Source organism: Sus scrofa, chromosome 12, assembly GCF_000003025.6.
Source record: "Sus scrofa isolate TJ Tabasco breed Duroc chromosome 12, Sscrofa11.1, whole genome shotgun sequence".
NCBI classification, from domain to species: Eukaryota; Metazoa; Chordata; class Mammalia; order Artiodactyla; family Suidae; genus Sus; species Sus scrofa.
In genome coordinates, this window is record NC_010454.4 from 18527757 (window position 1) to 18553998 (window position 26242).

Here is a 26242-nt window from a genome sequence, read left to right on the forward strand (position 1 = left end):
AGCGTTATCTTGTTTGCCTGATTAATTGCTGTAAAAATCAAACTACTTAATTGAAAGGGATTTTATTCCTCTGATAAACGGAGAACAGCTTATCTCTCACATTAATATCTGTAGAAAAAAAAAGATTCATGATGTAATTTAGGGACCAGGTCGTTTTACCCCTTAAAGTGGGCTTAGGTATTATTAAGAATAAGAACGCAGGAAAATAAACTTAACTCCAGAGCTCCTGACTAAAAGTATGTGAATTGTGATTATGTTTGCTGGTTTTTTGCTGTGGTTTTTGTTTTATTTTCGGGATTTTTGCAGAGTTTTATATACTGCGGTTGCTTTGTATTTCTCAAGTGCTATGTGATGGCAGAATTAAATGTGAACTAACTTCTGGGTAAAAGGTAGGAAACTGGTAAACAAATCTGTGTCTTGGTTTTCACCAGATCTTTGTGAATGGAGTGTTGTAGGCAAAGAACATTTTGAAGGGAATACATGGTAGTTACATGAAAGTTCTCCTTTTATTATTTTCCTGATTTGTAATGGTTTGATACTGTTTACCAATAGTCTAAAACTGTTGTGCATTTTTCCAAACCATATCAACCATCCTTTCCAGAATCTTAGCTTCTTTTTAGGTGGTGTGACTTTTGGTTTTCTACTTGTGCTCGTAGCCAAAATGCTCTTTAAAAGAAGCAAAAGGACTCAGTAACTTTTTATTCAGTTCGGGAAGGTACAGTTGAGTTTCAGCCTTTAATTGAAAGGGTTTAAGAAGTTATTAGCATATCTTCAACATAATAGTCCTAAGGGCCGAAACAAAGGATTCAGGAGAGGATCTCTGATTAGCTACACCCTCCCTCACCTCCAGCTTCAGGCTCATTTTCAGTTAATTGGGATCCTAGAATACAAAATATATAAGTAGGAGTTCCCGTCGTGGCGCAGCGGAAACAAATCTGACTAGCATCCACAAGGACGAAGTTCCATCTCTGGCCTCGCTCAGCGGGTTAAGGATTTGCTGTGGCTGTGGCGTAGTCTGGCAATTTGCCGCTCTGATTCGACCCCCTAGCCTGGGAACTTCCATATTGCTGAGGGTGCGGCCCTACTGTAAAATCCAGAGCAATATTCTCTCTCCTTTTTTTTTTTGGCTGCCCCCATGGCATGCAGAAGTTCCCAGGGATCAAACCTGAGCCATGGCAGTGGCAACACAGGATCCTTAGCCCACTGCACCACCAGGGAACTCCCAAAAGCATCATTCTCTTAATAAACACATAGTTTGTTCTATAACTTATTCAGTGCAAAGGTGATGAGTTCCAAAAAAATTTTTTTTTAAGTTCACATTTCCAGATAAATGAGATGTTTTCTTTTTTTTTTTTTTTAATATTCTGAATAGTTAGGTGCAACTGGAGGCATAATTACTTATTTCTGAACTTGTATTTTTCTTGTGGCATAGAAACGTGCGGCTCCTATCCAAAATATCTAGTAAAAAATCAGGCAAAAAAAGGATGGGGTTACTTTTATTTTTTTGCTTTTGTAGACCATTTCTTTGAGAATATTTAATATCTATAATAAAATAGATTTTAGCTGATATCATTAACCTGAAACTTAGGTAAGGAAAACAGGTGGATTTTTTTTTTTCTTGTGGTTTTTGGGAATTTTTGGCCGCACTCACTGCATGTGGGCGTTCTTGGGCCGGCGTCAAACCGAGCCAAGATTGTGACCTGCACCACATGTGATGGGTGTGGCCTAAAAGAAAAAACCTATAGGATTTCAGAGCAAGGTTTTGGTTTTTCTCTATAGAAATGGAATAAACTCCACATTCCTATTTTTATCTAATTTCTAAATTGTATTTGAGTCTCAAATAGTTATAAAAATTTTCATCTGCATCTTTGAAGGATTTATTAGTTTTGATGCTATAACTGAGTTACAGCATTCCTTTTGGGGATGCTCAGAGTAAAACAGATCAGGACTCTGGTCTATTTTTAGGGAATTCCCTTTGACTCATTCCTGGACCTCCGATTACTAATTGCCCATCTAGAATAGGTGTTTATTTGCAGTCAAAAATTTCCTTCCTCAACTAGTTCCTTCTCTTGGCTTCCAGTTTTCCCTCCTTGCTCTTTGGCTATTCCTTCAGGTCCTCCCCTCCTCCCTCCAATCTTTAATTGATTGTCTTTCTCCAGTGTTGGTCCTTAGTCTTCCCCCCTTCTCTAATCTTATCCATTCTTTGGCTTCATATATATTTATTTTTGAATACCACCAATTTTTTTATCTGTAGTTCAGACCCTTTTCCTGGTCCAAAGTGCCTACTCAGTGAACATCTCCACTCAGTATATGTATGTGCTGCCAAAGCGAGCACGGCATCTCCACTTAGATACTCAAAGGTGCTTTGAATTGAGTTGCCCAGACTGAGCTCTTCATCTTGGCTCCAAAACTAGACCTTCTTCACTGTACCCTTTTACAGTACGTGACTCTATCAGCAACTTACTGAGGCCAGATTCTTGGCAATTTCTCTCTGCCTCTAGTCTCCCCGTCCTAGTCTAGGCCACTTTTCCTAAGACAATTATTATTTCATGTAATTATTTATTATAGTTGGTTTTAAATGGTCGTTCTTCCTTCACTCTTTTTTTAAAAAAAAAAACCTTAATGGAGTTCCTGTTGTTGCTCAGCAGAAACAAATCTGACTAGCATCCATGAGGACACAGGTTCCATCCCTGGCCTCTGCTCAGTGAGTTAAGGATCCAGCATTGCCATGAGCTGTGGTGTAGGTCACAGACGTGGCTCGGATCTGGTGTTGCTGTGGCTGTGGTGTAGGCCTGTGGCTAGGCTCCAGTTTAAATCCTAGCATGGGAACCTCCATATGCCGTGGGTGTGACCCAGAAAGATTAAAAAAAAAAAAGGTTAAATAAAATACTGCCAGTACAATTGAAGTCTGCTGTGTTTCCTTACCTAGTTGCACACCTCCTGCCCCTTAAAATAGCTGTTGTAGGCCTACTTACCAGAGGTAATCACCAACTTGAATTTATTATTCCTTGCATTTCTTTGTATTTTTACCATGTATGACTATAACCCTAAGCAATATATCCTCATCTGCTCTTCTCACAACAGTAGAGTTGTCTTTAAAAAACAAATTTAGGAGTTCCTGTTGTGGCGCAGTGGTTAATGAATCCGACTAGGAACCATGAGGCTGCGGGTTCAATCCCTGCCCTTGCTCGGTGGGTTAAGGATCCGGCATTACCGTGAGCTGTGGTGTAGGTTGCAGACGCGGCTCGGATCCCGTGTTGCTGTGGCTCTGGTGTAGGCCGGTGGCTACAGCTCCAATTTGACCCCTAGCCTGGGAACCTCCATATGCTGCTGGAGCGGCCCAAGAAATAGCAAAAAGAAAAAAAAAAAAAAAATTAATCAAGTCACTTTATCTGAAAACTTCTGTTGTTTTCTCTTTTAAGCCTTTTTAGTCTTCATTTAATAAGGTGTGTTTTTTGTTTTTTAGTTTTTTTTTGTCTTTTTTTTGCCTTTTCTAGGGCCTTTTCTAGGGCCGCTCCCTCGGCGTTTGTAGGTTCCCAGGCTAGGGGTGTAATCCGAGCTGTAGCCACCAGCCTACGCCAGAGCCACAGCAATGCGGGATCCGAGCCGCGTCTGCAACCTACACCACAGCTCACGGCAACGCTGGATCGTTAACCCACTGAGCAAGGGCAGGGACTGAACCTGCAACCTCATGGTTCCTAGTCGGATTCGTTAACCACTGTGCCACGAGGGGAACTCCCCAAATCCTTTTTTATTTGTAGTTTCTAGTAATGAATTAACTTCTGACAAAGCTTTTTTTTTTTTTTGTAATTAGAAGCCTTATTATTGAATTTTGTGGGTTTTTTTGGTATTTTTGGTTTTATGTGCTAGTGCAGTGCTAGGTCCTTAGTAAATTAACTTACTAATGTAGGAGTACCCTGTTGGCTCAGTGGGTTAAGGACCAGGGTTGTCACTGCTGTGGTGCAGATTCATTCCCTGGCCTGGAAATTTCCACATGCTGCAGGTGTGGCCAGAAAAACAAACAAACCCCAAAACATTACTGATGTAAATTTACTGATAGCCATGGCCTGATCAGTATTCAGTAGTTTTATTTTTTATTTTTACTTTTTAGTAGTTTTTTTGTTTTTTTTTTTAATGATTTTTGTTTTTTCCATTATGGTTGGTTTACAGTGTTCTCTCAATTTTCTATTGTAATTTTTCAGTAATTTTAATAGACCAAAAATACAATGATAATCTGTCATGTAGTATACGCAGTGGGGATTCTTGCCTCCCAGGAAGATAATCACAACTAGGCTTAGGCAATGGAATAATGATAGTAATAATAATAATGATAATGGAATAAAGAAATTAAAGATTACATTTTTTTCTTTGACATACTGTACCTAGTTCTTTTTCTTTCTTTCTTTCTTTTCTTTTTTGGGTGTCCTGTGGCATATGAAGTTCCTGGGCCAGGGATCAGATCCAGCTGTGGCAGCACCAGATCCTTAACACTGCCGGGCTGGGAATTGAACTTGCATCTCAGCACTCCCAAGACACTGCCGATCCTATTGTGCTACCTCAGAAACTCCAGACATACTATACCTAGTTCTAACTTTGATTTCTTCCTAAATTATATTAGGCCAAGAGTCGGTATAATTAATATCCTAAGAAGCTTGGACATATTATCCAGTTATACATTAAAGCTGACATTGACAGTTTTGTGCTTATTTCACTTCACTAACTTAAAACGTATGAAAGGATTTACAGTAAAAATAAGTCTTTATTCTCTTCTTGTCTCACTCAGTCACTCGGTTTTCTTTTTTCTCCTGAAGCAGTTACTGTTTGTTTTCTTTGGGAATTCTTCTAGAGATATCCCCCACATACATAAATGATAGCATACTCTATACACTGTTTCATAGCCTGCATTTTTCACTAATACAGCTTTAGTGTGTTTCAAATCACTACAGATAGGGCTCTTTCTCTTTCTCTCTGTTTTTTTTTTTTTTTTTTTTTTTTTTGACTACTAGATGTGCTATAATTTGCTTACCCAGTCCCTTACTGATAGACTTTAAATATTTCCAGTCCATTATCTGCAGTACTGCAGTGAATATCTTATGCATTGTTTTGTGTGTCTGAACATTTTGTTGGGTAAGTGTTGAGCAGTGGAATTGCTGGATCAAAAGTATGTGCATTTTCAGTTTTGATGGATATCTATTTCCATGTTGTCTCTTACAGAAGCTTACCATTTTACCCAGCCACTTCCAATAAAGCACAAAGAATGTTTCTTTATATGTACATTCTTCCTTGTCAGTGATTTGTTTTCAATTTAAAATTTTTTTCCAATTGTATAAATGAAAAGTAGTATATTTGTGTAGCTTTAATTTGTAAATCTTTATTACAAGTGATATTGAATATCTTTTCATATTATGTTATTAAAAACCATTTATATTTTTCTAGAACTCTATTTTTTTTTTCCAAAATTATTTCATTCTTTTTAAGGCTGAGTAGTATTCCATTGTAGGTATGTACCACAGCTTTATTTATTAAAATAGCTACCCATGGCATTTCAGTGTCGTTTATTGAATAGTCCATATTTTTTTCCTTTTTATTTTCTTTCTTTTTTGGCCACCTCATGGCATACGAAGTTCCCTGGCCAAGGAGTCCCAATCTCCTGCCACAGCTGGGACAGTGGATCCTTAAACCCACTGTGCAGAGCCAGGGATTGAATCTGTGTCCCAGCGCTATAGAGATGCTGCTGATCCTCTTGCACCACAGTGTGAACTCCTTCACTTCGTCTTTTTTCCATTAGTTTGAAATACCACCTTTATCATATATTAGATTCCCAGATGTATTTGGATCTTCCAGACTTTTCATTCTGTTCCATTCCATTGATCTGTTGATGTTTTGCCAGTTCCACATTTTTAAATTATTATTCAAAAATATATAAAATTATTATATAATATATAGCTAGAGAAGACTGTATGCCCTCTTTTTTGTTTGTTCGCTTTTTTAGGGCCACACCTGAGGCATATGGAAGTTCCCAGGCTAGGGGTTGATTCGGAGCTGCAGTTGCCAGCCTATGCCACAGCCACCGCCACAGCCACGTCTGATCCAAGCCAAGACTGTGACCTGCAGCACAGCTCATGGCAGTGCAGTATCCTTAACCCACTGAGCAAGGCCAGGGATTGAACCTACGTCCTCTTGGATACTAGCTGTGTTCATTACCACTGAGCCACAACAGGAGCTCCCATGCCCTTGTTTCAGAAATTTCCCAACCAGTCTTACTATTTATTTTTTCATGTTAAATTTAGAATTAGTTTGTCTGGTTCCAAAGAAATTCTCTTGGCATTTTAGAAATCAAATGGCATTAAATTTAGATTAATTTAGGACAAACTAATATTTTGTATGGTGGCTTTTGTAGCCAAGAACATAGAATGCTTTAAGTCTTTAAAGTATTTTAAGTATATGTAAGTCTTTGGTGTCCCTTAATAGTCTCCCTTTAAGTCCTGTACATTTCTTGTGAGGCTTATTCCTAGGTATTTCATCTATTTGTTGACTTTTGGCGGGGTGGGGGGCAATGTGTGGCCTATAGAGGTTACCAAACCCAGGGATCAGACCCGTGCCATAGCAGCAACCAGAGCTGCTGCAGTGACAATGCCAGGTCCTTAACCTGAGCCACAAGAGAACTCTGGTTGCTTTTTTTTTTTTCTGTCTTTTTGTCCTTTTAGGGCCGCACCCACAACACATGGAGGTCCCTGGGCTAGGGGTTTAATTGGAGCTATAGCTGCTGGCCTACACCACAGCTCACAGCAACACCAGATCCTTAACCCACTGAGTGAGGCCAAGGATTGAACCTGAAACCTCATGGTTCCTAGTCAGATTTGTTAACGACTGAGCCACGACGGGAACTCCAGGATCTGTTTTTTAAAAGATCTGATTGACTAGCCTATCTTGAATTGTACAGAAAGATGATTTAGGGAGTCCCATTGTGGCTCAGTGGAAACAAATCCAACCAGTATCCATGAGGATGCAGGTTGAATCCCTGGCCTTGCTCAGTGGGTTAAGTGTGAGCTGTCATGTAGGTCCCAGACAGGCTAGGATCCCATGTTGCTGTGGCTGTGGTGTAGGCCGGCAGCTACAGCTCCATTTCGACCCCTAGCCTGGGTACTTCCATAAGCCATGGGTGCAGCCCTAAAAAGCAAAAAAGAAAAATGATTTAGTACTTTCTAAAAGGAAGTTGTTGTTTGCATGTCTAACTCAAATAGCTTGCCTTGATCTCACAGTCCAATTCAGTGGTAGATGTTCATGTTATTCAGAGTGAAAGCTTTATATTTACTATAGGTTGAGCAGTTCAAGCAGATGTATACTTCTCAGATTCACTTGGAAAGGAAAACTTTTTTTTTGAGTTTGTTAAAATTGTTGGGAATTGGGGGAGTTATTAAATTGTCTATCTGAAACTGTTGTCTCCTATCATACATGAACTCTGAAGAGCAAAGAGGGCGGGACAGTAGGTTTATGATTTGAGACTGGCAGGAAAATATATATACATAGAAGTTCCCGTGTGGTGCAGTGGAAACGAATTCAACTAGCATCCATGAGGATACAGGTTCGATCCCTGGCCTCGTTCAGTGGGTGGGGGATCCAGTGTTACTGTGAGCTGTGGTGTAGATCGAAAATGCTGCTCAGATCCTGAGTTGCTGTGGCTGTGGTGTAAGCTGGAAGCTACAGCTCCAATTTGAACTTACATTTGCTGCAAGAACTTCCATGTGCCTTGGGTGCGGCCCTAGCAAAAAAAAAAAAAAAAAAAAAAAAAAAAGGAAAATTATATGTACGTAGCTTGAATAGATTTATTTTGGTTACCAGGTATTTATGGTTGTTAGTTCAATGAGAAATTTAAATTTGAATCCCAGGTAGAATGCTCTTAGTAATTAAGAAGCTTTACTTTCTATTGCTTTTTACTTATTTTGCCTCAGAAAACCGTTTTTTTGCCTTTTGGTTTGAAATTATGGACGTGTCACTGTAGTTTCTTGAAATAGGAAAGTGGAGATGAGGTCAGTGCTCAGAGTGCCCTTAGGTTCTAGATTAGCTTCTTCAGAGCTTTAAAGTAACAGGTTATTTTGGCTTAAAAAAACTCCATTTAGGGCAGTATATTAACACTTAGTATTTTCTCTCAGGAGATATATTTGGGTTTGTATTGAATAGGATGGGCACATTCTTATCTTTAGAGAAGAATTTTTGATATGAAATGGAGTGATTACGATAGGAAGTATGAGTTTTGTAATGTTTTCGCATGTCGAGTAAACATTTAATAATTGTTGGCTATTTTAATAATCGTTTTCTCAAATATTCAATATCAGGCACTCAATAACCAGAAAGTAGCAATGGCAATAACTATGCATTTCAAGGGAACATTGAGTGTGTTAATTTTCTGTGTTGCTTTTGGACCATTTTAGAGCTAAGTCTTTAAAGGAATGAGAAGAGCAGCATTGCACTAACTGCTGTGTAAGCTATGTTAGAGTACTACTATCTTTTGATGGATCCTTACTAATTAAGAATTACCCTCTAGTCTCATCATTCCTGAATTTTATTTTACTATATTTTACTCTGGGGTGGAGTTTTATATAAATTCTGGTTTGGACCCCATAACGCAAGAGGGTGTAGTAATTGTACCAAAGATTCTATGAGATAGTTAACTTTTCTGTGATATATTCATTACTTAATTAGGTCTTTATGTAAAATATGTATGTATGCAAATGTTATGAAATTCGTATCCTGACCTACTTTATAAATTTCTCTTGAGGCTTTTGTTTTATAAGAAAGCTTTGCCAACTTCATTATAACATGTTTGTTGTAGAAAATACTGAAAGCAAATAGAAGAGAAATCATGCAGGATTTCCCATCGTGGCTCAGTGGTTAACAACCCAACTAGTAACCATGAGGTTGCGAGTTCAGTCCCTGGCCTTGCTCAGTGGATTAAGGATTTGACGTTGCCGTGAGCTGTGGTGTAGGCTGTGATGTAGATTGCAGACGAGGCTCAGATCTTGTGTTGCTGTGGCTTTGGTGTAGGCCGTAGGCTACAGCTCCAATTAGTCCCCTAGCCTGGGAACCTCCATATGCTGCAAGTGCGGCGCTAAAAAAGAGAAACCATCCCTAGGCCATTGTTAATGTTGGTGTGTTTCCATTCGGGCATATTACATTACTGGGAGTTTTTGTGTTTGGTTTTCTGTCTCTTTTCTACATACGAGCATTTCCCCACATACTAAAATATTAAAATATTCTTTGAAAATAGATTACAAATTGGCAGGCTTTATTCAGCCAATGACATCTGCCTCAATATTACTAACATTTTTTTTCTATTAGTTGCTAACATGGGGAAAAAAAGGAAATAGGTAGCAGTGTGTAAATCGATACAACTGATTCAGGAAAAGTACTAACCTGCTAAAGCTGCATATTTGTAGTCTACAACTGGCAATTCTGGGTTAGGGTTAGGGTTAGGATATTCTCCAGAAATGTACATATATTAACCAGAAGAGACATTTGGTATGTTCACAGTAGCATCATTCATAGTAGCTCCAAACTGGAAACTGCTCACATGCTCATCAGCAGTGGAATGGATCAGTTGTGGTATATCCACACAATGACCACCTTTAATTTTAGGATATTTTCATTCCCTGCCCAAGGAAACCCCATACCTGTTACCAGTCACTCCCTACTCCTGCCCATCCTTCTCAGTCATAAACAGCTGCCAATCTACTTTTTGTCTCTACAGAATTATAGACATTTGAATCTTGTGGTCTCTGTTCTAAAATATGATTTTTAATGGTTGTATAACATTTCATCTTAGAGAGTATATCAAATTCTGTAAAGTTATTTTATTGGGCATTAATTTAAGCTAAAAGATGTATAAAACACTTTAAAGTTTCTGATAAATATTATCATGATGCCTTCCAGGAGGGTTGTACCAGGCTACCCTCACCGTCAGTGGATGATAATTTTTTTTTGCCACCCCACAGCATATGGAATTCCTGGGCCAGGGGTCAGATCTAAACTGCAGCAGAGAACTAAGCCACAGCTGCAGAAATGCCAGATCCACTGTGCCAGGCTGGGGCTCAAATGCATGTCCCGCGCTCCCAAGCTGCTGCCAGTGCTGTTGTTATCGGGAGCTCCTGATAATGGTTTTTTTTTTTTTTTTGGCCAGTTTTATATTATGACCTTAGTCATAATGGAAATGTTATATGTTTATTTTTTTCTTAGACATGTTCATTTTCCTAGACTGACTGTTGTTCAGTTTATTTGATCTAAGCTTAAGCTGTTTTGGACAAGTGTACCAATGCTGTCCTTTTCTAAATGAAGACTACCACTTACAACGCATTGTGAATGAATGTGTTATCCGTGTTCCCCATACTTCTCTCCAGCTGGTTCCTGAAGGTTCTTAACATTCAAATAGAATGGCTTTTTGCCAGCACAAATTGACACTTAACCCACAATAGTGTATTTTGTTTTCTTGTTAGTTAATAGAGCCGAGATTTCAAACTTTCTCTTCTTTATTTTATAATTTGATTTACAACAAATTTTATCTTATGTTCCTCAAATATTGTCTATAGCCGAGCTCTTTTGAAAAACAGGTTGTTTTCATGTTTGTAATATGGAGATTACTGTTTGTAGTACGGAGATTAAAGCCACTATAATGCTTTTGCTTAGAAATTGTCACTAGCTAGTTATTAAACATCTATTATCGTTCATGCAGAATTAACTTCCACTTAAAATGTTCCAGTTAAACAAAACTTCATTGTAAACCCTTTAATTGATTCCTTGTCTCTGCATATAAAGCAGTCTCATTCAGGAGTGTGAATCACTAGCACGATTCTTAGTGGATCTCTCGGCTCATAATCTGGGGCTAAAACTGACAGCACTAATGGCTTGAACCTAGCCAGAACCCAGACTGGGGCTTGAACCCACAGTTTTACATTAGAATCACTCACCCGGTGTCTGAACTCACTGAAGTTCAGGTTGTTCATGCCTCCACTCAGAAGGAATCCAGCAAGAAACAAAGTAATAGACAAGAAACAGATTTATTAAGATAGGATGAGTGTGAGAGATGCCAGGGGGCAGCCAAGGAGGCTCTGCCCCAGGGATTAGGTAGGCTGTAGTTTTATCATCCAAGGGGAGCTGGGATTGGAAAAGACCGCCTCTTCCTTTCTGGGAGTAGTTCCTCCTTGGTATCCAGTAAGGTGTGTATTCAAATCAGCAGAATGGTGGTCCTCAAACTCCTGCCTTTAGTCTAAATCTGCATTAAGGCCTGTCTCATCCCCGACCCAGTGACCTGAGACAATTCACACACCTCCACTAGTCAAGCTTGTGCTGATGGCTTTCTTGAGCAATTATTAACTCACAGTGGTCTCCCAAAGTCCCTTACTGGGACTTCCACACCTACCTGTGCCTACTCCATCCCTATCAGGATGACCACGTAGGTAATACTTTAGAGTCATGGTGAGTCAGTATTGAAATTTTTTAGGTTAGTTCAACCACTGTTTGGGAAATGCCTTTTTGAAAATTTGACCTTATTGTTTAATATCACTGCAGATACTTTTCATCTTTCCTGTCCCTAGAGTTCTGAGTTCTACATAATTTGTTGCTTGTCTTATGAATAGCACTCTGCCTAATTTTCATCAGTTGTTAATAGAAAGGGCCTTAGCAATAATCTAATCTAATATTCTTCACTTATTTCACAAGTGAAAAAACGGAAATACTGAAGTGCCTGTTAGAATCTCTTAGCTCAAGTTCAGTTCTTGCTCTTTCTCAGTTTTACAAAATTCAGGGTTGGAATCATTTTTCCAGAATATGAGTTGAGTTCATCCTGAATTTTTTGTTTAGAAAAGAAATTAAGGAGTTCCCATCGTGGCGCAGTGGTTAACGAATCCGACTAGGAACCATGAGGTTGCGGGTTCGGTCCCTGCCCTTGCTCAGTGGGTTAACGATCCGGTGTTGCTGTGAGCTGTGGTGTAGGTTGCAGACGCGGCTCGGATCCCGCATTGCTGTGGCTCTGGTGTAGGCCGGTGGCTACAGCTCCGATTCAACCCCTGGCCTGGGAACCTCCATATGCCGCGGGAGCGGCCCAAGAAATAGCAACAACAACAACAACAAAAGACAAGGAAAAAAAAAAAAAGAAATTAAGATTTTAAAATATTGTCTACCTAATATAGACTTTGGGGGTTGGGTTTTTTAATTTTTTTAATTAGGAGATTAAAAGTTGGCTCTGACCCATTTGGATTTGGTTGTTGCATTTGCCAAACATTTAGAATAGCACAACTTATCTAAAATTTTTTAATATCCTGGTTATTTTACTTTAGTGAACATTAAAAAATTGACAGAGGACAAGTCATATGTTTCTTTAGCTGGTGATCTGAAAGTCTTGGGAGCTTTTTTTTTTTTTAAACATGAGTCTCTGAGAGACTTTTCCAAAGATATATATGAAAGTGGTATTTTTGGATTAACTGTTTTTGAGGCCAAGATTATAGTAAAGAGATTGTAATGGAAAAAATGAATCAGATAAACTGGCAAGTAAAGCATTTCCCCGTAGTCACTGTGCTGTAAGATATGTTTAAGCTTTAACAGATGATTCCAGTTGCTTACTTCCTCTAGTCTGTTGCACAGCGTATATAACGTTAAGCGCTTCTTAAATTACAACTGTAGTGTTTATTGTTTTGGCCGCCCCTCAGCATATAGAGTTCCCAGGCCAGTGATCAGATCCCAGCTGTACTTGCAACTGCAGCAACCCCGATCCTTTAACCCACTGTGCCGAGCAGGGATTGAACCTGTGTCCTGGTGCTGCAGAGACAGACACTGCTGATCCCATTGCACCATAGTGGGAAATCCTAGTTTTTCGTTTTGCGGGGGGGGTTTGTGTTTAGTTTTTCTGCTGCACTTGCAGCAAACGGAAGTTCCTGGGCCATGGATTCTGTGAGCCATAGCTGCACCTGCACCACAGCTGGGGAAGCACAGGATCCTTAACCCACTGCAATTCCATTGCAGGAATTCCTAGTGGGGTTTTTGTTTGTTTGTTTGTTTTGTTTTTAAAGTGTTTGTTGGAGTTCCTGTTGTGGCGCAGCGGAAACAAATCCGACTAGGAACCATGAGGTTGCGGGTTCGATACCTGGCCTTGCTCAGTGGGTTAAGGATCTGGCGTTGCCGTGAGCTGTGGTGTAGGCTGAAGGCGCAGCTTGGATCCCGAGTTGCTGTGGCTCTGGCATAGGCTGGTGGCTACAGCTCTGATTTGACCCCTAAGCCTGGGAACCTCCATATGCCGCGGAAGTGGCCCAAGAAATGGCAAAAAGACAAAAAATAAGTAAATTAAAAAAAAAAAAAACTTCTTATAGTTTGTTGTTGTTGTTTGGCTGCAGCAAGCAGCTGCTTGGTGTGGGATATCCATTCCCAGACTAGGGATTGAACCCAGGCTGCAGCACTGAAGGACCTAGTCGGAAGCACTAGACCACCAGGGAACTCTTCCAAGCTTTGCTTCTTAAAATATATATTAAAATCATAAGTATATTAATAAGTTATTGTTAACAACTTAAGTGTCTAACCATAGAAGATTTGTTAAATTCTGATTCAGTGGACCTGGGATTGGGAGTTGGGTAAGTAGGACGAGGGAATCGGCATTTTTAGCATGTGCTCTGGATAATTCTGATGACGGTGGTCTGTGGACCACATTTGAGGAACATTTACTCATCATTACTTACATGCTTTAATTTCAGGTTCCATGGTGTGCTAAGGCCCTCTGCAAACTGGTCTTTGACTTCTCTGTTCAGCCTTCTCTACAGCTACTTCCCCAACAATCCTCCATCATGTTCCAGTCTCAGAGCCTTCTTGTGCAACACTTCACTCACTCCATTATCTCCATCTGCCTTGCCTCTACTTCCCACCCCACTCTGCCTGGTGAAACCATACCCATTCTTCAGAGACCCACTTGTCTTCTGCAGTAAGCTTATACTTTTTTTCCCAGCTTTATTGAGGTATAATTGATGGCTTAGACTTTTTAATTTATAGGACTTATTAAATTTCTCTTTTCCTTCTCTGAATATTTTCACATTTTGTGCATTTATACCATTCATTGTATTCTGCCCTGAAATGTGATTGTATTAGTGAACATATTTTAAAACATATTTTATATTTTCTACCTCCTATAAATTCATTTAGACCTTCAGTTAAATATAGCACACATTCATTGAGTTATTTTTATGTCCTGAGGGCTGAGAGAATTAAAAAAAAAAAAAAGTTCCCCTTCAAAGAATTCATATTCCAGAAGAAGAAACCAAAACCACTAACCTTGACTTAATAGAGTAAGTCCTGGAGTTCCTCTGGTGGCTTAGTGAGTTAAGAATCAGGTGTTGTCACTGCTATGGCTTGGGTTGCTGCTGTGGCAAAGGTTCAGTCCCTGGCCCAGGAACTTCCACATGAAGTGAGTGTGGCCCAAAACAAAAGAATAGAGTGAGTCCTGATGTTGGTGAAATGAGAAATTATTATGGGCTTTTTGAGGAGGCGATTAAGTTGGGAAAGTCAAGAAAACTTGAAGTGACCTTTGAGCTAGATCCTAAAGGATAAAAAAACTTCCGAGTAGGAAATTGTGAAAAGACTATAAAGTAGAGGAAAATCAATGAGCAGAGATGCAGATTTATTAAATCATTCAGTTAATAAAGTTGTTCTAAGTGCCAGGGATACAAGAACAAAGTCCTTGTTTAAATTCTATTGGGGTGACAGATGGTGAACAAATTAAGACGTAAGTGTTTTAGGGGAGTTCCTGTTGTGGCTCAGTGGTTAATGAACCCATCTAGTATCCATGAGGATGCAGGTTCAATCCCTGACCTCACTCAGTGGGTTAAGGATCCAGCGTTGCCATGAGCTGTGGTGTAAGTCACAGAGGCTTCTCGGATCTGGCATTGCTATGGCTGTGGCGTAGACTGTCAGCTGTAGCTCCAGTTGGACCCTTGGCCTGGGAACCTCCATATGCCGCAGGTGTGGCCCTAAAAACACACAAAAAAACGTGTTTTAGGTAATGTTGAGTGCTCTGAAGGAAAAAGGAAGGTTAAGGGTGTAGAGAGTGATAGAAGAATATTATTGTAATATAATGCGTAATGAGACAGCTTTTCACACCTATAAGGATGCCTTTTATTTATTATTTGGCCATACCCATGGCGTGCGGAAGTTCCCGGGCTAAGAATTAAAGAACAATATTATCGTTATAGCGATAGAAGAATATTGGTGAGGGAGGTCCTCACCACAGGAGGTAGCATCTGAAAAGCGGTGTAAAATGAAGTGAGGGAGTAGCATGTCCAGGGGAAGCGGGTTCAATGGAGGGAAACAGGAAATATACATGTAAACATATATCGTGTAAATTGATGTAAAATATAAAGATGATGTTCTGACTTTTGGGTAAAACAAGTAAAGTGAACTTTTTATAAAACATTTAATTTCTTAGAAATATTCGGGTTTTTTTTTTTTGTTTTTTTTTTTTGGAGTTCCCGTCGTGGTGCAGTGGTTAACGAATCCAACTGGGAACCGTGAGGTTGCGGGTTCGATCCCTGCCCTTGCTCAGTGGGTTAACGATCCAGCGTTGCCGTGAGCTGTGGTGTAGGTTGCAGACGTGGCTCAGATTCCACGTTGCTGTGGCTCTGGCGTAGGCTGGCAGCTACGGCTCCGATTGGACCCCTAGCTTGGGAAACTCCATATGCCACGGGAGCGGCCCAAGAAAAGGCAAAAAGACCAAAAAAAAAAAAAAAAAAAATTGTTTTGTTTTGTTTCCTTTTTTTGGGCTGCCTCGTAGATTATTGTGTTCCCAGGCCAGGGATCCCATCCGAGCCAGAGTTTCGACCTGCACCGCAGCTGTGGAAACACTGGCTCCTTTAACTCACTGTTCCTACCCTGGGATCAAATCTGCGTCCTGGTGCTAGAGACACCACCTGATCCCATTGCGCCCAGTGGGAACCCCAGAATATTTAAGTTTTTTTAAACAATGAAAAGTTTGCAGGCGTTCCCATGCTGGCTCAGCGGTGAGCGAACCTGATTAGCATCCATGAGGACGCAGGTTCCATCCCTGGTCTTGCTTAGTGGGTTAAGGATCTGGCATTGCCGTGAACTGTGGTGTAGGTCGCAGATGCAGCTTGGATCCGAGTTGCTGTGGCTCTGGCATAGGCTGGCAGCTACAGCTCCAATTGGACCCTTAGCCTGGGAACCTCCACATGCCTCCGGGGCAGCCCTAAAAAGTCACAGACACAAAAAAAATTTTGCAAAAGGATTTCTTTAAAAATCTCAAGCAGGCTGGAGTTCTCTTCATGGCTCAGTGGTTAACAACTCCAACTAGGAACCATGAGGTTGTGGGTTTGATCCCTGCCCTTGCTCAGTGGGTTAAGGATCCGGCTTTACCATGAGCTGTGGTGTAGGTCACAGACGTGACTTGGATCTGGCGTTGCTGTGGCTGTGGTGTAGGCCAGCGGCTACAGCTCCAATTAGACCCCTAGCCTGGCAACCTCTGTATGCCGCAGGAGCGGCCCAAGAAGTGGCAAAAAGACAAGAAATAAAATAAAATAAATAAGTAAAAATAGGGGAGTTCTCATTGTGGCACAGTGGAAATGAACCTGACTAGTATCCGTGAGGATGCAGGTTGGATCCCTGGCTCCGCTCAGTGGGTTAAGGATCCAGTGTTGCCGTGAGCTGTGGTGTTAAGCCACAGACATGGCTCGGAATTTGCCTTGGTGTGGCTGTGGTGTAGCCATTAGCTGTAGCTCTGATTCAGCCACTAGCTTCAGAATTTCCATATACCTCAGATGTGTCCCTAAAGGAGGAGGAGGGGAGTTAAAACCCACAGATTGATTTTTTCCCCTATGTAATAAGCACATAAGTATATACACTTATAGAAGGAGTTCCTGTCATGGCTTAATGGAAATGAACTTGACTAGCATCAGTGAGGATGCAGGTTCGATCCCTGTCCTCACTCAGTGGCTTGAGGAACCAGCTTTTCCATGAGCTGTAGTGTAGGCTGATAGCTGCAGCTCGGATTCGACCCCTAGCCTGGAAACTTACATATGCCTTAGGTGGGACCCTAAAAAGCAAAAAAAAAAAAAAAAAAATCTGACTGCACCAGCTTGGGTTCGCCACAGAGGCGTGGGTTCTTTCCCCAGCCCATTAGTTATGTCACAACTACGGCTCAGATCTGATCTTTGGCCACACCCACAGTATATGGCAGTTTCTGGGCCAGGGATCAGATCTGTGCTGTAGTTGTGCCCTGTGCTCAAGCTGTGGCAACATCAGATCCTTTAACCAACTGATGGGCCACAACAACTCAGGATCTCTCTATTATTTGAAAAAGTTGTGAATTCTTCTGCTCTTGGGTAGGTTGTATACTACATGTTAGTTTATGCAAAGCAGTTAATAGTATTGTTTGTCTTTTATATGCTGTCTTTACTCTTAGTTCTATGCATTGTTTGGGGAAGAATATTGAAATCTTCAGCTATTAATTGGGAACCACTTTTTGCTTTATCTTTTGAAGCTCTGTTAATATGTATATAAACGTTTGGAAATTTTATGTCCTATTGATGAAGTGATCCCTTTATCATTGTGAAGGGACTGTCTTTATTTCAGGTAATCTCTTTGAGGCCTTTATTTATTTATTTATTTTTGTTTTTTGCTTTTTAGGGCCACACCCGTGGCATATGGAGGGTCCCAGGCTAGGGGGTCTAATCAGAGCCACAGCTGCCGGCCTACACCACAGCCACAGCAACCCCAGATCTGAGCGGAGTTTGCGACCTACACCACAGCTCAAGGCAATGCCAGATCCTTAACTCACTGAGTGAGGCCAGGGATCAGTCCCAAAACCTCATGGTTCATAGTTGAATTTGTTTCAGCTACACCACTATGGGAACTCTGAGGCCTTATATTTAAAGTGGGTTTCTATAAGCAGCATAAAGTTGGATCTTGTTTATTTAATTCAGTCTGAAAATCTGCCTTTTAATGAGAATGTTTAGACCATTTACCTTTTTTTAATTTATTTATTTATTTTTTTTTTAGGGCTACATCTGTGGTATATGCAAGTTCCCAGATGAGGGGGTCAAATCAGAGCTATAGTTGCTGGCCTGCACCACAGCAATACAGGATCCGAGCCACGTCTGCAGCCTGCACCACAGCTCACGGCAATGCCAGATCTTTAACCCACTGAGCAAGGCCAGGGATCAAACCTGCGTCCTCATGGATGCTAGTCAGATTTGTTTCCACTGTGCCATGACAGGAACTCCTGTGTCATGTTCTTAAGCCACTGAGCCACAATGGGAACTCCTAGAACATTTAGATTTAATGTGATTATTGATATCGTTGGGTTTAAAACTATCATAATCCTATTTGTTTTCTTCTCTGTCTCATCCTTTTTTTTTTTTTTTGTCTTTTTGCCATTTCTTGGGCTGCTCTTATGGTATATGGAGGTTCCTAGGCTAGGGGTCTAATCAGTGCCGTAGCCACCAGCCTACGCCAGAGCCACAGCAACGTAGGATCTGAGCCGCTGCGTTTGCGACCTACACCACAGCTCATGGCAACGCCAGATCCTTAAGCCACTGGGCAAGGCCAGGGACCGAACCCGCAACCTCATGGTTCCTAGTCGGATTTGTTAACCACTGCGCCACCACGGGAACTCCTCATCCATTTTTTAATAATTCCATATTATATTCTTTGTTGTCATATCACCTATAACATTGTTTTATTTTAATGGTTGGTTTAGGGTGTTAGTGTATCCATCTTTAACTTATCACAGTCTGTTCAAGTAACATTAAGCCACTTCTTATAGTAATCTTACAATAGTACAGTTCCATTTCCTCTTTTAGCCTTTTTTATTACTGTTTTCATACTTTCTCCTCTATATAAATGTAGGCTGTCTTTTATGTTTATGTATTCTTCATTCCTTTTCAGATTAAAATTTCCATTTGAAGTCATTTTTCTTTTGCCTAAAAAACTTTTGAAAAGCCTTTTTATTCTATCTTACTTTTTAATAACTTTATTGAGCCGTAATTATAGCAGTAAGTCATGCATATTTGAAGTATACAGTTTGGTGAGTTTTGACATGTATACACCTGTAAAACCATCACTACAGTCAAGAAGATGAACATACTCATCTTATCCAAAACTTCTTCCCACCTTCTTTGTAATTCGTCCTTCCCATCCCTCCCTGCACCGCACCCGCAGCTCATTCATAGACTGCCACTGATCCGCTTTCTGTGGTTAGAGATCAGTTTGCCTTTTCTAGAATTTTATATAAGTAGAATCATACAGTGTGTGCTTTTCCTTTTTTTCCCTGACTTTTTTTTTTTTTTTCTTTTCCCTTTTTAGGGATGTACCTATGGCATATGGAAATTCCCAGGCTAGGGGTCGAATCAGCGCAGCTGCCAGGCTTTGCCACAGCCACAGCAACGCCAAATCTGAGTCATATCTGTAAGCTGACCACAGCTCATGGCAGTACCCGGCCCTTAACCCACTGAGTGAGGCCAGGGATCAAACCCTCATCCTCATGGATACTCTTTGGGTTTGTTACCACTGAGCCACAATAGGAATTCTTATTTACGGTGTTTTTGAGTATATGTCTTTGTATAGGTTTTTTAATGGTTGCTTTGGATATTACATTGTATACACATAAGGTACTGCCATCACTGGTGTTACATCTTACGGATTTCAGTTAAGTACAGACACCTTACCTCCTTTTACATCCCTTTACGCTCCCTCCCCCATTTATAAGGGGAGTTCACTGTTTCTTAAGGCTGCTTATTCTTTTTTTGAGGCAGGCTGATACAGTGGAAATCTAGGAGGGAAAAAAATGCATATATATATATACACATATATATATTTATATATTTTTATATATGAGATTGCAGTGAAAAGTATAAAGCATGTCCATAGGAATGCATTTACTCGTTTGTCGAGTGTTTATTTAGCACTTTTAAAATGTCTAGTCATTGGGCTAGATGCTAGGGAGGCAGAGGTGAAAGATGCATCTTGGGAGCCCCCAGTACAATTGAGGTGATAACAAAAAATTGTAGCAGCCTTGGCGGTGACAGTAATCATGGTGCTCGTCTTGAGACCAGGCACAGCTCTGAGCACGTCATGTGTATACCATCTGTGCATCTCCCCTTTAACAAGCATTGTTGCCCCTGAACTGAACTTACTAACTTCTCTGGACCCTATTCCCAATGCCTAAAGAAGATAGCCTTTAAGGGAAATCATTTTTGTTGAGACACTATTTTTCTAGGTTTTTGTTTTTTGGTTTTTTTTGTCTTTTTGCCTTTTCCAGGGCCGCTCCCTCGGCATATGGAGGTTCCCAGGCTAGGGGTCTAATCGGAGCTGTAGCCACCGGCCTACACCAGAGCCACAGCAACGTGGAATCCGAGCCGCTTCTGCAACCCACTGAGCAAGGCCAGGGATCAAACCTGCAACCTCATGGTTCCTAGTCGGATTCGTTTAACCACTGTGCCACGACGTGAACTCCTATTTTTCTAGTTTTATTCTTCTCTTCCAGCTTCCAGGAAACGTTGGAGTTCTTTGGGGTTTTTATTTTGTTGTTTGGGATGGGGGGGCTTTGTTTTGTTCTCACTTTCAATTCATTCTCTGTGTAAGATCTTAAACTCTGAAACTTCCCACTTTGATCTTTATGAATGAACTTTATCATTTAGTTTAATTCTGATCGCAAAGTTTGCGATAAAGTGCCCTCTTCATCACATGGGACCTGAACTTAGTTCCAGCTGTAATGTAATTCTTTACTAGTAGTTAAAAGCCCAGACTTTGGAGCAAGAGTGACTGACTTCAGACTATAACTTCACCTCTTAATAACTGGATGATCTTAGCCAACTTTTTTTTTTTTTTGATAGCTTTAATGCTTTGCCAGGCAAAGGGGGACACAATGGGCTTATGCCTTCAAAAACATAAACTTTCTGGACCTCATTTCTATGCTTTTTTTCTTTCTTTCTTTCTTTCTTTCTTTCTTTCTTTCTTTCTTTCTTTCTTTCTTTCTTTTTTTTTTTTTTCTTTTTTTGGGCTGCCCTGTGGAACATAGAGCTCCCCGGCCAGGCATCAGATCTGAGCCACAGCTGTGGCAATGTGAGATCCTTGGGCTGGGGATCAAACCCTTGTGCCAGTGCTCCCAAGACATTGCCAGTCTGTTGTGCCACAGTAGGAACTCCTCCTCATCTTTAAAATGAATCTTTATTTGTCTTCTCAGGGCCGTACTCTCGGCATATGGAGGTTCCCAGGCTAGGGGTCTAATCCGAGCTGTAGCTGCCGGCCTACACCACGGCCCAGCAACACAGGATCTGAGCCATGTCTGCAACCTATGAGCTGCGTCTGCAACCTACACCACAGCTCACGGCAACACTGGATCCTTAACCCACTGAGTGAGGCCAGGGATTGAACCGGCAACCTCTTGATTCCTAGTCAGATTCGTTTCCACTGCGCCACAACAGGAATGCCCTAAACCACATCCTTAACCCACTGAGCAAGGCCAAGGATCAAACCTGAATCCTCATGGACACACTGTGTTGGGTTCTTAACCCAGTGAGGCACAACGGGAACTCTGATCCTATGAGTTTTATTTACAAAAAAAGAAATGCAATAAACTTTGACTTGGTCCTGTTAAGATGTAGCTGATAGAAAACTTCACATATGACGAATTTGGGAGGGAATTACATAATTTATTGCCATGTTGACACCAAGTAATTTTTAAAATTCTGTTTTCTAGTATAAGTCAAGGTAGATTTATTTCTAAGTTTAGTTATTTGGAAAATAGACTAATAATAGCACATTTTATTTCTGTCCAGTAAATGTTATATAAGCAAACATGATTTTCTAAAGTACGTGCTGGGTGGGAGGAGAGGATCAAGAATCCAGAAGAACCCAACTGGTATCCATGAGGATGTAGATTCAATCCCTGGCCTTGCTTAGTGGGTTGGATCCGGCCTTACTGCAAGCCTCAGCATAGGTTATGGACGCAGCTCTGATCTGGTGTTTCTGTGTAGGCTGGCAGCTGCAGCTCCAATTGGACCCCTAGCCTGGGAACTTCCATATGCTGCAGGTGTAGCCCTAAAAAGCGAAAAAAAAAAAGAGAGAGAAAAATAGTTCACAAAGGAGGAGGAATATAGGGGAAGTGTATCCTGCTATATTGAAAATATACAAACTGATGTAATTTTGGAGTACCGTTTTCCATCTAGTGAAGTAGCATAACAGACAATACTGATGAGGTTGAGATGAAATTGCCACACATTGTAAATTGTTAGGACCTTTTTAGAAAACCAAATGCCAGTACAGAGCAAGAACCAAGTAGATTTACATTTCTCATGTCTGAATAATACCACTTCCTAATATTTGTCTATAGATAAATTCAACCAAAGCATAAAGGATATATTCAAGAAGATAGTAAGTGTCAAAATACGTATACATCAGTTGAGGCTTTCCTAGTTAGCAAAAAATGTTTAGGTGTTTGGCATCCCCCACCTCTTAGCACTTCTCATCATGTGCTCCCATGTCATTTTCCATTCATAGATAAGAGTATGGAAGTGGTTTTTTAACTTTTTCATGAGAACCATTCACAGGTTAATTGCGCGCTCTCTCTCCCTACTCTGTAACCAAGTCTGCTGAAACGGACATCAGAGAAGACTGTCCTGAATTCTTAGGCTTCTGGTTGTAGAGCAAAAAAACGCTTCTTAGGAAAGGGAATTTTAGTGGAACAGAAGAATAGTATAAGACCACACTTGGCAGGGACACATTTCTGCTTAAAAATATCAAATCCAGAACCCACTGTTCTACTCAGTTTTTCTTCCCTTCTCACACTATCTCTCCCTCTTCCTCTTGAACTTCCACCATCACCACCACCACTACCTCATTAGAATAGTGTACTCTGATATTTAAGCCTTTCTCTTTCTCTCCTTCTTGCTTTCCATCTGTCTTTTTTTTTTTTTTTTCCTCCTTAGGGCCACACCCAAGGCCTGTGGAGGTTCCCAGGCTATAGGGGTTGAATCAGAGCTGCAGCCACTGGCCTATACCACACACAGCTCATGGAAGTGCCGGATCCTTAACCTACTGAACGAGGCCAGGGATCAAACCTGGATACTTATCACGTTTGTTACCACTGAGCCACAATGGGAACTCCTCTTTTTTTTTTTTTTTTTTTGGCGTGTGGAAATTCCTAGGCCAGGGATTGAACCTGCACCACAGCAGTGACCCAAGTTGCTGCAGTGACAATGCCATGTATCCTTAACCCCCTACACCACTGAAACCTTTCTCTTAATGCTTAAGAGAAAGGAAAAGGATTTGGAAAGGGAAGAGTATCAAAAACTTCTGATGGCTCAGCAGATCAAAACAGTGGTGGTGTTGCCATTCTGTTTAAGAAGCCCATGGTTATTTTAGAAAATTTGCCCATCACCCGTTTTTAGGAGATGCTGAAGTTACATTACTATACACATCATGTATACTCAAGGTTTGGTATAGGGTGCTATGGCATTTATAAATACTCTTGGAAAACCAGGCTCTAAGGGTTCAGCGTTGCCTAGGCCTGCAGCTTAATCAGTATGTAGGGTGTTTCTGGGTATGTTCAAATGGCTGCTTTATAACTTAACATAAGCTTTGAAGGGCCTATTACACATTCCTCCCCCCCCAAAAAAAGTTAGATTATTATATGACAGGCTGAACAGTTGAGAAATTATCTCACAGCAGTAATTATTTTAAAAGATATTAAAAAAAGATAACCATTTGTCTTTTGTATGGATGGAGGTGTAGAGGATGAGTTTTCTAATTAGGTAACAATTGCACCTTCATAATTTTGGCATATTGGAACAAATCACATTTCCAACCTGAGGGGAAAAGTCCTCAGATGTGGTGTTTAGACTTGTGGATCTGAATCATTAAGAGGGCCTCTGTTGGAAACTTGGCTTGCATCACCATTTAAAGATTGCATATTGAAAATAAATAAATAAATAAATAAAGATTGCATATTGTTTACTTCTTATGTTGTAGGTATATAACTTGTATGTACAGGGGAAGTGGTAAGCTCAGTTGGATATCAAGACTGGAAATAAGAGTTGAACTTAAAGCCCAATGGTGAGGTCTTTGTGTGGCTGGATTTGTATGTAAATCTTGGTATGTGGATGTTATATAGATAGTTGCCTGCACTTTTTCTTCTTCTTCATTGAACTTTTGGAAATTGTTCTTGTTTTTTTTTTTTTTTTTTTTCCATGTATCTCCCCTGCCCCCCCCCAAGTTTTTTATTAAGTTATCATGAATATATAACACTCGGGATTGCTTTACATTTATTAATTAAATTAAATGATAGTGAATGAGAATGATTCTTGGCCATAGCTATTCCAAAGTGGGGTTTTTTTTTTGTTGTTTTTTTTTTAGGGCTGCACATGTGCATATGGAGATTCCCAGGCTAGGGATCGAATCAGCTGCAGCTGCTGGCCTGTACCACAGCAATGCAGGATCTAAGCCACATCTGCGACCTACACCACAGCTCACAGCAACGCTGGATCCTTAACCCACTGAGCGAAGCTGGGGATTGAACCTGCATCCTTATGGATACTAGTCAGGTTGGTTACTCCTGTGACACAATGGAAACTCTCTTATCCTATGTACGTTTTTAAGATCACAACACAGTTGCAGGTGTTTTCTTTCTATGAGCAGTTGAGTCTAAATCCTCCTTTGGATATAGGTGTCTGAGTGACTGAGAGCCAGCTGTTGGGTGTTTTAACTAAACAGCTTGCTCCTAGTTGGCTGCTAAATCCCACTGAGAGGTTTTGGCTGCTCCAGAAAATGGAGCAGGAATAGAGCATGCAAGGTGAAGGTTTTTTTTTGCAAGGCCTTTAGTGACCTGGTTTAAATTTGAGGTTTTCTGCTTTGGCTTTTTCCTGTAGGTACCAGAGTTCATCTGCTTCAGACTTTCAAGAATGACTCATCTTCCTGTCATATTTTCTTAGACTAAAATGACTTAAGAGTCTTCAAGGCACTCTCCTATTATATATATTAAGAGGAGAGAACAGTGATATTCAAACTCAGCAGTCTCATGCTGATTAATTCCTGTGGTACATAGAAAACTGTTTCTCCCTGAAGATGGAGTTATAGTAATTCATTGTTTTCTGTGAGAGGAAACTTACGACTTTCTCTTTTCTTTTCCCTTCCAGAGGGAATCTGGAAAAGTTGGAAGCAAAACATCATTTCTCTAAGAAAATTTTGGATAACAGAAATTCTGGATAACAGGTAAAGAGTGTATTTAAATTTCTTTGGTGGTGCTGATTATTACCTATAATCTACAGAAGTACACCAGGGGAGGGAAGATGGAGAAGAGAAAGCTAGGTGTACTTTGTGTTAGGGGTTGCATTAGGGATTTTACATAATACCATTTAGATGGTTTCGTGGGAGGTTTTTGTTGTTGTTGTTTTGGTCTTTTTAGGGCCGCACCCGCAGCATACGGAGGTTCCAAGGCTAGGGGTCTAATCAGAGCTGAGCTGCAGCCTACACCACCGCCACAGCAGTGCGAGATCCGAGCCTATCCTGTGACCTACACCACATCTCACGGCAATGCCGGATCCTTAACCCACTGAGCAAGGCCAGGGATGGGGCCCGTGTCCTCATGGATATTAGTTGGGTTTGTTAACCCACCGAGCCACGATGGGAACTCCCTCATTTAGATGGTTTTTACTAGGATTCTGGACGTAGAACTAAGAATCTCAGAATAAATAAAATTATCTTCAGAATGTTGTTTTAAATGGATTTTTCTATTGATTTGATTTTGAATGTCATCACAATCCATCTGCAAACATTTTTTAACATCTACCATAAACAAAATACAGAAATACATATATATGTGTATGATTGGGTCACTTTGCTATCCACCAGAGAAGAAAAAAGAAACCTAGAATGCTAGAATCTGCTACACACTGCAGGCTAGCTAAGGAGTGCATTTGTAGTTTCTGTCTTTTGTTTTAGTTCGTGATCATTGCAAGTTATTTGCAGCTGTACCATCTCCTTAATTCTTTACTTATTTTTTTTTTGGCCATGCTCACAGCATTCGGAAGTTCCTAGGCTAAGGTTCAAATGCACACCACAGCAGCAGCATGAGCCACTGCACTGACAATGCTGGACCCTTAACCTGCTGAGCCACCAAAGAACTCCTCGAAAAACTCTTTTTTTTTTCTTTTTTTTTTTTAATTTTAATTTTAATTTTTGTCTTTTGAGGACCGCACTCACAGCA

At 40.5% G+C, this 26242-nt stretch overlaps 1 protein-coding gene across 5 annotated transcripts in view; it reads left to right on the top strand.

Moving 5' to 3' along the window:
• The window catches only part of GJC1 (gap junction protein gamma 1), a 34162-nt gene that overhangs the window by 1697 nt on the left and 6223 nt on the right, over positions 1-26242 (top strand). For 3 of the 5 annotated variants that reach the window (XM_005668706.2, XM_005668705.3, XM_005668704.3), the window contains exon 2: positions 25173-25248. The gene's annotated coding sequence lies outside the window, so the exon portion shown is untranslated. Of the gene's footprint in view, positions 1-13308; positions 13958-21511; positions 24582-25172; positions 25249-26242 lie in introns of those variants that run through there. The other 2 variants (XM_013980868.2, XM_005668708.3) reach the window with 2 other exon arrangements.